This window comes from Saimiri boliviensis, chromosome 16 (genome assembly GCF_048565385.1).
Source record: "Saimiri boliviensis isolate mSaiBol1 chromosome 16, mSaiBol1.pri, whole genome shotgun sequence".
NCBI lineage: Eukaryota > Metazoa > Chordata > Mammalia > Primates > Cebidae > Saimiri > Saimiri boliviensis.
The window spans coordinates 71,895,478-71,913,427 of NC_133464.1; the positions used below are offsets into that span (position 1 = coordinate 71,895,478).

Sequence of the window (17,950 nt, forward strand, 5' to 3'; positions counted from 1 at the left end):
TATGTACCACATTTTCCCTGTCCAGTCTATCATCGATGGGCATTTGGATTGGTTCCAAGTCTTTGCTATTGTAAATAGTGCTGCAATGAACATTCGTGTGCATGTGTCCTTATAGTAGAATGATTTATAATCCTTTGGATATATACCCAGTAATGGGATCGCTGGGTCAAATGGCATTTCTATTTTCAGGTCATTGAGGAATCGCCACACTGTCTTCCACAATGGTTGAACTAATTTACACTCCCACCAACAGTGTAAAAGTGTTTCTATGTCTCCACACCCTCTCCAGCATCTGTTGTCTCCAGATTTTTTAATGATCGCCATTCTAACTGGTGTGAGATGGTGTCAAAGCAGCTGCGCGGGCCAAATCAGCCCTGCGGGGGCCAAAACAGCCAATCAGGCCTAAACAGCAGCGCTGGCAACCCCCCTGCCTGGGAATCTCCTGGTCTGTGGGCAATAAAAATTCATCTGGAAATGTGGCATCCACTCACCCTCTGCACTTTCACTGGGAGCTGAAGTCCTGAGCTATTCTTAGTCAGCCATCTTCCCAGCAGTCCTGTTTTTGTTTTTTGAGATGGAGTTTTGCTCTTGTTGCCCAGGCTGGAGTACAATGGCATGCTCTCCACTCATTGAAACCTCCACCTCCTAGATTCAAGTAATTCTCCTGCCTCAGTCTCCTGAGTAGCTGGCATTACAGGCACCTGCCAACACGCTCAGTTAATTTTTTATATTTTTAGAAAACACAAGGTTTCACCATATTGGCCAGATTGGTCTCTGTCAGGAACAAGCTGCCTCAGAAAACCCCCTCCAGTCAAGCTGACCCCTTCCCCCAACTCTGATTGCTCTGCAGCTGCATTTCTGAACTCCTACCTAGGCACCACATCAAGGCTGCCAGATGGGCTACAATTAAGCAAAGTCTGGTTACAACCAACCAGGCAGCTTGGGGGAGGACAGGGAAAACAAATGTTTGCTATCCATACTTATAAATTCCTGTTTGACATATTCCTGTAAAATCCTGAGTTGCTTTTTTTTTTTTTTTTTAAACTGTCACCACAAAAGTCACAGGATGATGTCTTGTAAGTCTGTCACAAGTTAAAAAACTATCTCTGGGCCGGGCACGGTGGCTCAAGCCTGTAATCCCAGCACTTTGGGAGGCCGAGGCGGGTGGATCACAAGGTTGAGAGATCAAGACCAACCTGGTCAACATGGTGAAACCCCGTCTCTACTAAAAATACAAAAAATTAGCTGGGCATGGTGGTGCGTGCCTGTAATCCCAGCTACTCAGGAGGCAGAGGCAGGAGAATTGCCTGAACCCAGGAGGCGGAGGTTGCGGTGAGCCGAGATCGCGCCATTGTACTCCAGCCTAGGTAACAGGAGCGAAACTCCATCTCAAAAAAACAAACAAACAAACAAACACAAACAAACAAACAAACAAAAACAAAAAAACAACTATCTCTGTGCCTGTTACAAGCTGATAGATTATCTCAGTCCTGAAACTCCCTTATACCCCTCTCATACATATAAACCCCTCGTTTTGTAAGCTTGGAGCTGCCTCCTCTGACTGTTAGGGGGCAGCCCAGCAGGTTAATAAAACGTGCTTGCCTGAATTGGGGTCTTTTCTTCTTTCTCTGCCTGACTTTGGGTCTTTTCTCTTTTCTCTTGGCTAACCTTACAGTCTCGTACTCCTGACCTCAGGTGATCCACCCACCTTAGCCTTTCAAAGTGCTGAGATTACAAGCATGAGCCTCCGCATCCAGTCTATATATTGGATAATGTGAAGTAGCTATTGCGTGTTGGCCTTTTCCCACTAATCCACACCTTAACTGCAAGGAGACACATATCAGAATCTAATCTTATAATTGGAAGATAAATAAAACACTTTGATGTTGATGATAATAACTGCAGAAACTGAAGTCAAATCTTCTTGGCCCGTGGAAAAATATTAGAAAATGGAAGCACAGTAAGGCTTGCACCTTCTACATTCACTAGGAGGAAACATGAGTTCAAAAAGTTGAGAAACACTAATCTAGAGAATGGGTGTGCCATGAACTGCCCCAGAGAGCTTACAGTGATGATGTGAGAGACTAAAAGAACAGACAGTCAGTGTGAATGGAGGAGAGGAACCAGATAGAGGCTGGAGATTTGAGGGGAGGCAAGATTACCAGGGTATTCTTGGTCATAACAAGGAATTTAGATTTTATTCCAACTAGACAAGAAAGTCCTTACAGTGTTAATAGCACACAATTGTAGTGGATTAAAATACGAAAGTGTGGAAAGAAATAATAAGAAAGCATTCCCTGTCCAGAGAAATCACTTTTTACAAAATGAAAGGTATCTATAACATGACAGAAAAAAATCCAGTTAGAAAGTGGGCAAAGAAGGTGAATATACATTTTCTCAAGAGAAGAAAAATAAATGGCCAACATACCTATGTAAATATGTTCAGAATCACTAATCACAAGGGAAATGTAAGGCAAAACCACAATGAGATATTATCTCACATTTGGTAGGATGTTTTTCTATTAAAATATAGTGTATATAACAATATTAAGTGTTACCAAGCATATGGAGAAATTAGAACCCCTATGCACTGTTGATGAGAATGTAAAATGGTGCAGCCCCTATGGAAAACAGTATGAAATTTCCTCAAAATAATTAGAATTTGAAATGTAGAAACCATTTTAAAAGCATGATCCAGTAATCCCATTTTTGGGTACTTATCCAAAAAAATTTTTAATAAGATCGCAAAGAGATATTTGCACTTACATGTTCACTGGAATATCATTTGCAATCCAAGATACGTAAACAACCCAAATTTCCAATTTAGATTTCTGGATGAATAGATAAGGAAAATGTGGCATTTACATAAGATGGAATGTTATTCAGCCTTAAATAAGAAGGAGATCCTGTTATATGTGACAACATGGATGAACCTTGAAAACATTAAGCAAAATAAGTCAGTCACAGAAGGACAAATACTGTATGTCTCTGCTTACACTAGGTATCCAGTGTAATCAAATACAGAGAAACCAAAGACTAGATTGGTGGTTGTCAGGAGATGGAGAAGGAGGGGGTAAGGGAAAGTTGGCCAAAAGATAATTTCAGTTAGACACGAAGGATAAGTTCAAGAAATCTATTGTACATCTTGTATACTATAATTAATAACGATATATTATATACTTGAAAATTGTTAAAAGAGTAGATTTTAAGTGGTCTCCACCACAAAAACATACATGAGACAATGCATATGTTAACTGGTTTGACTTTGTTACTCCACAGTGTATACAAATTTCAAAACATGTTACATACCATCAATATGTATAATTTTTTGTTCATTAATTAAATAATTAAAAAATAAAATAAAATTTTTTGAAAAGAAAGATAAACTGCAGACTAGTACCTCTTATGAACACAGATACAAAAAGTTTCAACAAAATATTAGCAAATAGAATCAATGCATAAAAAGAACTACACATTATAACCAGGTGGATTTTATTTCATCTATGAAAGCCTGGTTCAACATTAGAATATCTGTGTTGTCCATTACATCAACAGGCTAATGAAAGATAACACTTTTTTATCAACTGATGCAGAAAAAGTGTTTTGACAATCCAAAACCTGCTTGTGATTAAAACTCTCACTGAACAAGGAATAGCGGGGAACTTCCTCAATCTGATAAGAAACATTTGCAAAAAAACCTACAGCTGATTTTATGCTTATGGTGAGAAATTAGATGCCTTATTGCTATGATTAGGAATAAGGCAGGGAGGCTCCTCTCACCCTACTTTTTATTCAACATTGTACTGGAATTCCTACTTAATTCAATAAGACAATAAAAGCAAATAAAAGGCATATGGACTTGAAGAAATGAAAGAAAGGAATATACAGCTAGGTTGAAGGTAAGAAGGGAAGGGAGAAACAGGATTTTCATGGTAAGTTTTGGTTTTTGGAAGGGAGCACTTTGAGTGTGCCTATGACCTGGGACAAAGAAGTTATAAAAACAAAGATATTTAAGACATGTAAGACAGAGACAATAATCCACAAAGCAAAGCTCCTCGGAATCAGTAGGGAACAGGATTCAAAGTAGAAATAAAGGAAGATAAAGTTAAATAATCCCAGAATTGTCTCAATCATGGACAAACAGGGGCAGTAGAAAGAGAAGAACTGGGTCAATGGCTTTCCAGAATTCTGGGCTTTTCTACCTTTCAAAAAAAAAAAAAAAAAAAAAGGCCAGGCACGGTGGCTCACGCCTGTAATTCCAGCACTTTGCACTTTGAGAGGCCAAGGTGGGCAGATCACAAGGTCCTGAGATTGAGATCATCCTGGCTAACATGGTGAAACCCCATCTCCACTAAAAATACAAAAAATTAGCTGGGTGTGATGGTGCACACCTGTAGGCCCAGCTACTCGGGAGGCTGGGACAGGAGAATTGCTTGAACCCGGGAGGCAGAGGTTGCAGTGAGCCGAGATCATGCCATTCACTGCATTCCAGCCTGGGTGACAGAGGGAGACTCCATCTCAAAACAAAAACAAACAAAAAAACACACTCTAGGCTACCCATTTTCATTTACTGAAGTAGCTATTCCTTCCCCTTAGCCTCTGATAAAAACAGCAACAACAAACAAGTAAACAAAAATAAAAAATCAAAAAAACCAATTTCTGTTCTCCCTCTCTTCTAACCCCTGACTCATAGACCTATTGCAGTGTTTCAACCATATGCCGTTTTGAAAATTTTTTTATCTCCAATTACTAATTTGTCTGGACTTTTCACTTACGTACAGTTAATGGGAAGACAATCCCCTAAGGAAAGCAAATTATGGTGATCAATGACCACATTGATAATTGCTTCTTACTGAACACTATTTTGCAGCAAGGTAAACTGTATCTGCTCTGCCACTTCACCTCACCCTAGCTGAAAATTAGATACTACTGCCTATTAGACTTCCAGGCAATTTTTAAAGTGCAAAGCATGTTTTGAAACTATTCTTAAGCTGAACCAGTATATAACATGAGGTAAATTTATTAGGTATTGTTATGGAGGAAAGGTAATTTTCATCATATTTTATGCTTTTTAAAATATTACTGGTAAAATATTACCTAGGCTAAAGAAAAATTGGCTCATTGATCATAGCAACTCATTAGAAGTTGGACAGTAGAATCTGTTTTCTGGCAAACGTTTTCTCCTGAAAACTGGAAATAATCATTTTAGCTGATGTCAAAGTTAAAAACAAAAAACAAAAAACAAAAAACTTCATCATGCCATATTTTAGAATGTCAAGTAAGCAGAACATTAGTTTAACTAAACTTACCATTGTATTAATAGATGCCAGATTAGTTTATCATCACCATCATCATTATCATCGTCATCACTGAAATTAAATTTTGCTTTAATACACAGCTTGAAGATTAATTTTTCTCTCACACAGTTATGTGCAATTTCAGTATCTTTCTGATGGTTAAATCATCCTTTTTGATCATCCTTCTTATTTAATTGCTAAAATTTGATCTATGGTATAGTAATTTTAAAATATTTAATTATTAAAATATCCAAGATAAACAGTATTTCAAATGTAGAACTACTTTTAAGTAGGCGGTATTTACTACTTAGATTTTTTTAAACTGTAACTTCTAACCAGCCATGTAAAACTAAAGATTAGGATGCCATATTTCTGTAAATATAGGTTTTTAAATATTTTGCTTTTTTGCTTTAGAATATTTGTTGCTTCCTGAGGAACTGGAAATTAACAATGGCTGGGTCCAGTGCTTGAGTGTAAGAAAAGGATGGTAACCTGCAAACAGAAGGCTTGCACCCAGGTCCAAAATGCAGCTCAACAGATGAGCAAACACAAGTATTTAGAGAACCAAGATGGAATAAACCAGGAAGCCAGAGAGACAAGAAATGAAGCCAGGATCAAACCAAAGAAAATCTTCAGGTAATAGAGGAAAGATATCAAATTCAGAGATTTGCAAATCCCAAATTGCAGAACATTTACTCCAACAAGATTACTTACTGGTCCAAAATGTTTTGTTGCTCCTGGGTCAGGATGTTCTTGAGGCATTTAAAGGGTTGATGTGGCCTGAGAAAACAATAATAATAATGGTAGAGATTAGTATGTTAGTGCCCTGAAAATATTCCTTTATCCTGTCAAAAACTTTTACCTACCTTCATTAGGGATACATTACAAAGCCAGAAAAATAGACTTTGTTCAAATAATATTTCTAAATTTCTCTGAGATTCTTAAATAAAAGGAGCCACAAATGAGCTATATTAATTTGATATCTAGAGATTATTTTTCAGATACTACCAATACTCTAGGACATAGGTAAGAGACATAAATGAAATTAAATGGGTGCTTTGAGAATTTAAAACAGATTTAGGAATTCATTCACTCCTTTGTTGATACATCAGACATTTGTTGAGTAATTACACCATGAGCAGGGCAGAGTGCTAGACACTGCAAATACAGTGGGGGAAATAATCCCTGCCCCCAAGGGATTTATAGTCTAGCAGAAAATATAATGATACAAAAGCAGATGTAGGCTGGGCGTGGTGGCCCAAGCCTGTAATTTCAACACTTTGGAAGGCCGAGGCAAGTGGATCACTTGAAGTAAGGAGTTCAAGACCAGCCTGGCCAACACGGTGAAAACCCCTCTCTACCAAAAATACAAAAATTAGCTGGGTGTGATGGTGCATACTTGTAATCCCAGCTACTCAGAAGGCTAAGGCATGAGAATTGCTTGAACCCAGGAGGTGGAGGTTGCAATGAGCCAAGATCATGCCACTGCACTCCAGCCTGGGTGACAGAGTGAGTATCTCTCTCAAAAAAAAAAAAAAAAAAAAAAAGAAAAGAAAAGAAAAGAAAAAAGAAAGCAGATATACATAGTATACAGGTATACATATCAGAAACCCCTGTCCCCAACACTCCAGAAGTCCATAAGGAAGATGACAGGGTAGGGATCAGGGAAGGTTGTCCAAAGGTTGAAGCCAAACTAATATTTAGATGATAATATTTCTGGGCAAAGGTGGGAAAGGTTGTGAGAGACAAACAGAGAAAGATGCTGTTTCAGGCAAAGAGAAACATATGGGATGAACTAAAGACAAGAACCCAGTGCATTTGAGGAAACAAAAAAAAAATGCATTCATACATTTATTCAACAAATATTTATTGAACCATTAGATTGCAGGGAGTAGAGGCACGAAAAGACAGACAAAGCCTCTGCTCTCTTACTGTTTACATTTTGGTTAGGGAAAATACATTTAAGACAGAAGAAACAGTAAAAACTGCAAAGCCCTGATGCGTTTGAGAAACAAACAATGGACCAGAGTGGCTGCAATATACTGGCCAGGAAGAACAGTAGCCTGCAATAAAGTGGGCATCTAAGCAGAAATCAAGTCCTATATAGCTTTCTTAGAATAAGAGATATTTATTTTATATGCCACCAAAGGGCTTTAGGCAGAGGAAGTATGTAGTCTGATTTACATTTTTTAAAGATCACTCTGATTATTATGTAGAAAATGCATTGTAGAGAGCTGACAAAGGAAGCAAGGAAATCAATCAGAGGCTACTATAGTCAGCCAGGATAGAAAGAATGCTGGCTTTGTCTAGAATATAAGCACTGAAGATGACAAAAATGACTGCATTTTGGATATAGAGTTTTGGAGGTAGAGGTAACAGCACTTGTCCATGAATTCAACAGGTCTGAGGAGATAAGGGGAAAAATAAATCAAGGTTAACACAAGTTCTACATGGCTGGAATTTAAAGAGAGTGATAAGACTAGTATGAAAGATGAGGCTGGGGAGAGAAGAACCAGTTTGAGAGAAATATGTATCTCCTATCAGAGTCTAAATGTTAATACCAAGGGCAATGAAAATATCTTGAAAGATTTTAGGCAGATCTCTTGCTTTGAGCAAATAATGATCAAAGATCATTGAGTGATGTGAAAGATTACTCTAGTAGAAAAATTCTTATTCAAAATATTCTCAAAAATTATAGATACTTAGAGAAAATTCTAAAAGTACTGAAAACACTTTCATAGAGAAAAATAAATAAAAAGCATTATTAGAGGAGATAAAAGAATAATTAAATGGAGGGATGTACCATATTCATGGACAGGAAGACTCAATGTTATAAAGATTTCTGTTCTCAACCAAGTTAAGGTATAAATTCAGTGCTATTCCAGTTAAAATCCCCAAAAGACTTTTTTAATTCAACTTAACATGGTTCTAAATTCATATAAAAGAGAACCCCTATAATAGATAAAATCATTTTAAAGAAAAGAATGTGTAGAAGGACTTGCCCTTCAGCTATCAAGATCTACAAAAAAAGCTGTAGTCATTAAAGTATGTGATAATTGACACATGAGAGAGAGAAATAGACTTATTAACCATATAGAGATCTCATGAACAGAGCAAGTATGAAAGGAAAAAATAGAGTCATAACTTTTAGAAAAAATGCTGTAAGGAAATTACTTATTCAATACATGGCAGTGGGACAACTCATTAGTCATGTGGAAAAGTAAAATATAATTGGTTCCTAGCAGAAAATATACCCTTTAATGAAAGGGAAAAGGGAAACAAAACATTCAAAGGCTGCTATATTTTAGGGTTGGTGGCAGGCAGTTGAGGTGCTCTTTTCTTTTTTGGTGAGGTAAGAACACTCAATGATAGTGACAGCAAAAGCAAGATAGAAACATGTTTGAAAAAATGAAGAGCTTTGTAATTGTGAAGAATAGGAGAAACAGCTGTTCCAGGCAAATGTAGAGAAAATTTTGGACAGTATTAAAATATCATACGAGCTAAGAGGCTGAATTTATGGTGGCACCCATCTCAACGCTATTCAGCTTTCCAACAGCCTTCTGGTATAAACTTAACAGAGACATTTTACATAAGTTACTAATCACAGACTAAGAAATTTAACAATAGGTTGCAAGGAGTTAAGAATAATGTCAAGAAAGTGATCAAAGTGATTGATATGAACTATAAGCTGGTCAGGAAAGAAAACGGACACAGGAAGAGACAGAAAAATAAATATAAATCAGTTCAAGGGCCTAGGTATCTCTTTATTTATTTAATTTTAATAGAGGCAAGGTCTCACTCTGTCACTGAGGCTGGAGTACAGTGGAACAATCCTCAGCCTCCGAGTAGCTAGGACTATAGGCATATACCACCACACCTGGCTAATTTTCTTTTTTGTAGAGTTGGGGTATTACTCTGTTGCCCAGGCAGAACTAGAACTCCTGGCATCAAATGTTTCCCTTGCCTTGGCCTCCCAAAGTGCTAAGATTACAGGTATGTCACCATGCCAGGCGTGTCCCTTTATTTTGGCACTGATGCAGTGAAAGACACTAAACGACAAAGAATGTCTTAAAGTTTCAATAATAGGCCGGGCGCGGTGGCTCAAGCCTGTAATCCCAGCACTTTGGGAGGCCGAGGCGGGTGGATCACGAGGTCAAGAGATCGAGACCATCCTGGTCAACATGGTGAAACCCCGTCTCTACCAAAAATACAAAAAATTAGCTGGGCATGGTAGTGCGTACCTGTAATCCCAGCTACTCAGGAGGCTGAGGCAGGAGAATTGCCTGAACCCAGGAGGCAGAGGTTGCGGTGAGCCGAGATCGCGCCATTGCACTCCAGCCTGGGTAACAAGAGCGAAACTCCCTCTCATAAAAAAAAAAAAAAAAAAAAAAAGTTTCAATAATAAAGTGTCTGGGTAATGAAAAAGCCAAGGGAATGGTCATGAAAATAAGTGACTGAAGTGGACTATAGGTAAATAACATGGGAAATGAGGCCCTCAAAGAATTGGGAATCCAGCATTTAGATCCATCATCTTCAGAACTGTTGAAGTCAACCAGAATAAAGATAAAATGCGGAATAGAGGGGAAGACAGGAAACCACATGCTTGTCTTCTCAAAACCCCTTAATCAGCATTTCCCTTTTCTCCATGATATTTATTGACTTTGGGGAGGAGCAATTAGAACCCATTTCCCAGTTTAAGCCAGGTACCTTGACAGTACTAGAAACTGCTGTAAGGCTGACAGTGGAGAAAACCATAAGTAACAAAGAGAAATATTATAAAAACCTAACAGCCTAGGATCATTTACCACAGTGAAAAAATAGCCCTACATACATCAGAAATCCAGAAGATAATATCAAAAGCACAGTATGATACCATAATAAAATCCCAACAGTCACCAAAGTTTAGATTCTAGTCCCTGCTCTTCCTTGGGACATTTTCTAGGCTCAGTTTCTGCAACCATCTAATAAAAAGTTCAGGTAAGACCACTTATAAATTTATTTATAGCTCAAATAATCTGTAATGTAATATCCATAATGTGATCCTGATATATCACATTATAAAAGTAAAATATTTTTATTCAGGAAGAAATTATGTTATATGTCATAAAAATATCAAGGTGTTAAGTTTCAATTATTTGAAAAAATTCTCAAATGGAATATCTCATCTTCCAACAATAGAGATAAATTTTTTTAAAACATTGTAATAGAGACCTAAGTGAATTACTGTATTTCAGAATTTCCTTAGTTCATAATATAATGATATCTTGTACAGTATACTCTTCGCTTTATCTGTGTTAATATCTCCCCAAAATTAAACTTTGATTTCCTTCAAGGAAATTTTACTCCGCAGTTCTCTTTTCTTCTTCAAGGGTGTTCTCACAGCTCTGGGTATATACAAGACGCAATATTTTTAATGTTCAAAATGAATAAAGACCACATCTGGAAAGTATTCCCTAAAATTTCAGAAGAAAAAGAGTATGAGTATACCCACACACAAAATTGCCTAAGAACGACAGCCTAGAGCCTGTAATTGTCTTATCTACTTCAACAGAAAACAGTTAGGAGACTCCTGATATTTCACATCAAAGAGTTGGGTGTGCATGGAGGAGGGAGGTGTTTTATGTAATGTTAAATGGATTTTTGCACATCAAACAAACATATCTCTTACCATTCCCATTTCTGGATCATATGTCAAGATCTGCAAGTGTTTTTAAAGCATATTTTCTCCTGCTCTGCTTTCCAATTAAATTTTTAAAACATGTCAAACACACACCTAGAAATTTACAACTGTAGCAGTGACCTAGAGTTCAGATTATTCTTATTTTCCCCAATGTTTTTCAACAGAGACCACCAACATAAAAAATCATTATAAAAAAGTTAAGAAAAGGACAGTTCATATTTTAAAGAATGCAAAACAAGGTACTAGCTAAGATGACCGCAATTCTTTAGCCCAGGCTTAATGCTTTAGTAAAGAGATAACTCCAGGCTCCCACTCTCAGCAACTAAAGCTGCACCAGTCCTTGGCAAGTAATGACAAATAGCACCAGCAACCTCAAGCTCATGTGCCACATTCCTCATATTAACTTGGCTTATCCTGGTTTGTCTCTCCATAGAGCACTGAGGGCTTCTTCCAAGAAACTTCAAAGACCCCTCAACAGCAAAAATAAAACATGTCAGGAGAATTAGGCTGTTGGTAGAACAAAATTTACAAAACTCTCTACCACAGGATTTGAATATCTCTTGTTCTATGAAGATTCTGGTATTAAAGGAAAAGCAAAATCCCGCATCCATCATCTTATTGTACTTAAAAACCTGATGCAATTTCAATAGATTATCCAAATGTGGACATAACCCAAATTTGTACATGGTTTTTTTTTTCATTCAATCAATATAACTCATAATCATAAGACACTAAAGACAGAGTGGGATAAGAAAGGAATCATAAGAAGAAGCAGAGGCCTAGAGATCATCAAAGGGCAAACACAGTGACAGAACTAGGGCTGGAACCCAAGATTCTTAATTGAGAATCTAATTTTCTTTCCATTAACATTAAGACACTGATTGTGTCAAATTTCATATTAATATATTAACAATTATTAAAAACACCTATTTTTGTCAAAAGCATTTTTAAGAATTAAAGTGTGGCTCACTCTTTAAAAAGTATAACAGTAGTGGGTGACAGATTTTTATGTCATTCTGATATGTGTTTTTTAAAATAGGCTAATACTATAATCACTTATCAATTAATGTTGGTAATTATAATTGCTGTAGCACATTTATACAGCTACCAAAATATTAAATGGGACCAAAAGCTGTTGATGTTAAAGAATATACACATAAAATCTTTCTTATATATAAATTTTTTCTCCTGTATAATTCTGAAGTACAATGTAGTAAATGAAAATTTCCCTGCATTCAATCATTAAGAGAATAGTAGAAGTCAGCTTCCCAAACATACATGCTGCTATTGGTTATAGAGATGGTGATTTAATATTTTTACAAATCACCAGAAATACATATATTCCTTGACTCCTTCTTATTAAATTTAAAGGCCACCACACTTTGAATCTAAATATAATGTAGAGCATAAATAATTTCATTGCCACTATTCCAACAACCAGGGAAGTCTGGATGTATACACAGACTTATCCAGAAAGAAAAATACCCATAGCACATTCATAGTATACCAATTCACCAATGTATTACAAATTATATACAAATGGGTACAAAAGCCACCACAAAGAGGTTTGACATCTGCCTACAGTCAAGAGAATTCAACTCCTATTGCATTATTAAAAGCTAATGTCTGTCATTATTCTATTTAGGACCTGCCTTACAGGATAATAGAAATGACCTTTCGTACGGCAAACTTGATTAGAATCAGCCTCTGGAGAATATCACATGGTTTGAGATTATACAGAGTTGGGACTACTGCTCCATTTTTTATTTACTCTACACACTTCCCCTAGAGCTACCCAGGATGCTAAAAAATTAACTCTTTCACTTCCAAAGTCACGTCCAAAGGTGAATCTGATTACATGTTAATTTTTTCCCAAATCAAGGGCACATTACATACATACATACATACATACATACATACATACATACCAGGCGTCCCCAAACTACGGCCCCCGGGCCGCCTGCGGCCCCCTGAGGCCATTTATCCAGCCCCCTGCCGTACTTCAGGAAGGGGCACCTCTTTCATTGGTGGTCAGTGAGAGGAGCATAGTATGTGGCAGCCCTCCAATGGTCTGAGGGACAGTGAACTGGCCCCCTGTGTAAAAAGTTTGGGGATGCCTGACATATACATTACATACAGCATGAGTATTAAAAGTTCTTTAAAATTACCATGGTGTAAAAGCTGCTAAAAAAAATTTCACTGGTAGAAATTGTAAAATATTAGGAATACCTCTTATAAAATACAGTATGATAATTAAAAGTGGGCCTTTATAGAGGAGAGATGTTTATCATATCCAGTCTTTCTGAAGTCTTAGCAGGTTTTCGCTCTCTGCGGTTTCTTCTCCAATTATCTCGAAGTCACCATTCTCCCTTGGTTCTCCCCTTCTCTCCTCCTTTCTCCTTCTCAGTGCCCACTTGGGTTTGTCTTCCTCTGCCTATAGATGTTGGTGACGCTCACTGTTTCAACTCAAGGATTTTTACGATTTCATTTTATATATCCTCTTTTGATGGGTTCATCTATTTTTGTGGATATATCTTATTACCTATATGCTGATGAAACTGCTAAATATTAATATACATTCAATTCAAGGCCTACTTCATTTATTTTAAAAAAAAAATACAGTATTTTGAATACTTTTCATGTGCTGAGCACTATTCTAGACTCTGGAGGTACAACAGTAAATAAAAAAGGAGGGAAGTGAATAGGAATAGCTCTGGTCTGCAGTTCCCAACGAGAGCACACCAGAAGATGAGTGATCTCTGCATTTCCAACTGAGGTCCCAGGTTCATCTCATTGGGACAGGTTAGACAGTGGAAATAGCCCAAGACAGGCAAGTTGAAGCAGGGTCGGGCACTGCCTCACCCAGAAGGCACAAGGGGCCAGAGAACTTGCTCTCCCAGCCAAGGGAAGCCATTAGGGAGTTTTTCCAACACTCCAGCAGTCTGGCTCAGATACTGTGCTTTTCCCATGGTCTACACAACCTGCAGACCAAAAGACTCCCTCTGGTGCCTGCAATGCCAAGCTAAAATCCACTGGCTTGAAACTCTTGCAGCCAGCACAGCAGCCTAAGCTCAACCTGGGATGTTTGAGCTTGGTGGAGGCAGGGGTGTCTGCCATTGCTGAGGCTCCCGTAGGCAGTTTCAACATTGCCTGTGTAAACAAAGCCACTGGGAAGTTTATACAGCAACTGTATGGAGCCCAGCATGGCAGCTCAGCGAGGCCTCTGCAGGTAGACAGTCAACTAGATTCCCTTCTTGCTGGGCAGGGCATCTCAGAAAAAAAGACCATAGCACATCAGGGACTTATAAACCCCCCACCTTCCTGGGACAGAGCACCTGGGAAAAGGGGCAGTTGTGGGTTCTGCTTCAGCAGACTTAAACATCCTTGCCTGGCAGCCCTGAAGGGCACAACAAATCCCCCAGCACATTGCTTGAGCTCCACTAAGGAACAGGCTACCTCCTCAAGTGACTCCCTGACCCCCCATGTTTCCTAACTGGGAGACACATCACACAGGAGAGCTTTGGCTGACATCTGGCAGGTACTGTTTTGGGACAAAGCTACCAAAGGAAGGAACAGGCAGCAATCTTTGCTGTTCTGCAGCCCACACAGGTGATTCCCAGGCAAGCATGGTCTAGAATGGACCTCCAGCAAACTCCAGCAGACCTGCAGCAGAGGGGCCTATTAGAATAAAAACTGACAAACAGAAAAAAATAGCTTCAACACCAACCGAAAGGACGTCCACTCAGAAACCCCACCCAAAGTCACCAACTTCAAAGACCAAAGGTAGATAAATCCATGAAGATGGGAAGGAACCAGTGCAAAAAGGCTGAAATCACCAAAAGCCAAAATGCCTCTTCTCCTCCAAGAGATCACAATCCTTTACCAGCAAAGGAACAAAACTGAATGGAGAATTACTGTGACAAATTGATAGAAGTAGGCTTCAGAAGGTAGGTAATAACAAACTTCTCCAAGCTAAAGGAGTATGTTCTAACCCAATGCAAAGAAAGTAAGAACCTTGAAAAAATGTTAGACAAAATGCTAATGAGAATAACCAGACTGGAGAAAAACACATCATGAGAACTTCATGAAGCATATACAAGTTTCAATAGCCAAATAGATCAAGCAGAAGAAAGGTTATCAGAGATTGATAATTAACTCAATGAAATAAAGCAAGAAGGCAAGATTAGAGAAAAAAGAGTGAAAAGAAATGAACAAAGCCTCCAAGAAATATGGGGTTATGTGAAAAGACCAAATCTATATTTGATTGGTGTACCTGAAAGTGACAGGGAGAATGAAATCAAATTGGAAAACACTCTTCAGGATATTATCCAGAACTTTCCCAACCAAGCAAGGCAGGCCAACATTCAAATACAGGAAATACAGAGAACATCACAAAGGTATTCCTCAAGAAGAGCAACCCCAAGGCACATAATCATGAGATTCAACAGGGTTGAAATGAGGAAAAAAATGCTAAGGGCAGCCAGAGAACAAGGTTGGGTTACCCACAAAGGGAAGCCCATCAGACTCACAGTGGATCTCTCGGCAGAAACCGTACACACCAGAAGAGAGTCGGGGGCAATACTCAACATCCTAAAAAAAGAGAATTTTCAACCCAGAATTTCATATCCAGCTAAACTAAGCTTCATAAGTGAAGGAGAAATAAAATCCTTTATGGAAAAGCAACTGCTGAGAGATTTTGTCACCATCAGGCCTACCCTACAAAAGCTCTTGAAGGAAGCACTAAACATCAATGGGAACAACCAGTACCAGCCACTGCAAAAACATAACAAACTGTAAAGACCATTGACATTATGAAGAAACTGCATCAACTAACAGGCAAAACAACTAGATAGAATAAAAAATGGCGGGATCAAATTCCCATGTAACAATATTAACCTTAAATGTAAATGGGCTAAATGCCCATTCAAAAGACATAGACTGGCAAATTGGATAAACAGTCAAGACCCATTGGTGTGCTGTACTCAGGAGACCCATCTCACGTGCAAAGATACACACAGGCTCAAAATAAAGGGATGGAAAAAGATTTACCAAGCAAATGGAGAGCAAAAAAAAGCAAGTATTACAATCCTAGTCTCTGATAAAACACATTTTAAACCAACAAACATCAAAAGAGACAAGGAGGGGCATTACATAATGGTAAAGGGATTAATGCAATACAAAGAGCTAACTATCCTAAATATATATGCACCCAATACAGGAGCACTCAGATACCCAAAGCAAGTTGTTAATAACCTACAAAGAGACTTAGACTCCTACACAATAATAGTGGGAGATTTTAACACCCCACTGTCATTACTAGACAAATCAACAAGGCAGAAAATTAACAAGGATCTCCAGGACTTGAACTCAGATCTACACCAAGTGGACCTAATAGACATCTACAGAACTCTCTACTCCAAAACCACAGAATATACATTCTTCTCAGCACCACATCACAATTATTCTAAAATTGACCACATAATTGGAAGTAAAACGTTCCTCAGCAAATTGCAAAAGAAAAGAAATCATAACAGTCTCTCAGACCACAGTGCAATCAAATTAGAACTCAGGATTAAGAAATTCACTCAAAACTGCACAACTACATGGAAACTGAACAACCTGCTCCTGAATGACTACTGTATAAACAATGAAATGAAGACAGAAATAAAGATGTTCTTCAAAACCAATGAGAATGAAGACACACAGTACTAGAATCTCTGGGACACATTTAAAGCAGTGTTTAAAGGGAAGCTTATAGCACTAAACGCCCACCAGAGAAGTGAGGAAAGATGTAAAATCAGCACCGTAATGTCACAACCAAAAGAACTAGAGGAACAAGATCAAACAAATTCAACCAGCAGAAGGCAAGAAATAACTAAGATCAAAGCAGAACTGAAGGAGATAGACATACAAAAAGCCCTTCAAAAAATCAATAAATCCAGGAGCTGGTTTTTTGAAAAGATCAACAAAATAGATAGAATGCTAGCCAGACTAACAAAAAAAGAAAAGAGAGAAAAATTCAATAGATGCAATAAAAAATGATAAAGGGATATTACCACCAATCCCACAGAAATACAAACCACCATCAGATATTACTACAAACATCTCTATGCAAATAAACTTGTAAATCTACAACAAATGGATAAAATCCTGGACACTTACACCTTCCGAAGACTAAACCAGGACGAAGTTGAACTCCTGAATAGACCAATAACAAGGTCTGAAGTTAAGGCAGCAATTAATACCCTACCAACCAAAAAAAGTCCAGGATCAGATGGGTTCAAAGCCGAATTCTACCAAAGGTACAAAGAGGAGCTGGTACCTTTCCTTCTGAAACTATTCCAAACAGTACAAAAAAGAGGGAATCTGCCCTAACTCATTTTATGAGACCAACATCATCCTGATACTAAAACCTGGCAGAGATGCAACTAAAAAAGAAAATTTCAGGCCAATATTCATGATGAACACTGATGTAAAAATCTTCAATAAAATACTGGCAAACCAAATGCAACAGAACATCAAAAAGCTTATCCAACATGATCAAGTCGGCTTCATCCCAGGGATGCAAGGCTGGTTCAATATCTGCAAATCTACAAATGTAAACCATCACATAAACAGAATCAAAGACAAAAATCACATAATTATCTCAATAGATGCAGAGAAAGCCTTTGACAAAATCCAACAGCCCTTTATGCTAAAAACTCCCAATAAGCTAGGTATCAATGGATTGTATCTCAAAATTAAAAAAGCTATTTATGACAAGCCCACACCCAATAGCATAATGAATGGGCAAAAACTGAAAGCATTCCCTTTGAAAACTGGCACAAGACAAGGATACCCTCTCTCACCACTCCTATTCAACACAGTATTGGAAGTTCTGGCTAGAGCCATTAGGCAAGAGAAAGAAATAAAGCATATTCGAATATGAAGAGAAGACATCAAATTGTCCCTGTTAGCAGATGACATGGTTGTA

At 37.9% G+C, this 17,950-nt stretch overlaps 1 long non-coding RNA gene across 1 annotated transcript in view; it reads right to left on the reverse strand.

The window, feature by feature from the left end:
- The window catches only part of LOC141581658 (uncharacterized), a 772,188-nt gene that overhangs the window by 518,956 nt on the left and 235,282 nt on the right, over positions 1-17,950 (reverse strand). The window contains exon 3 of the long non-coding RNA XR_012514424.1: positions 6,012-6,077. This is a non-coding gene — a long non-coding RNA (uncharacterized LOC141581658). The remainder of the gene's footprint in view (positions 1-6,011; positions 6,078-17,950) is intronic.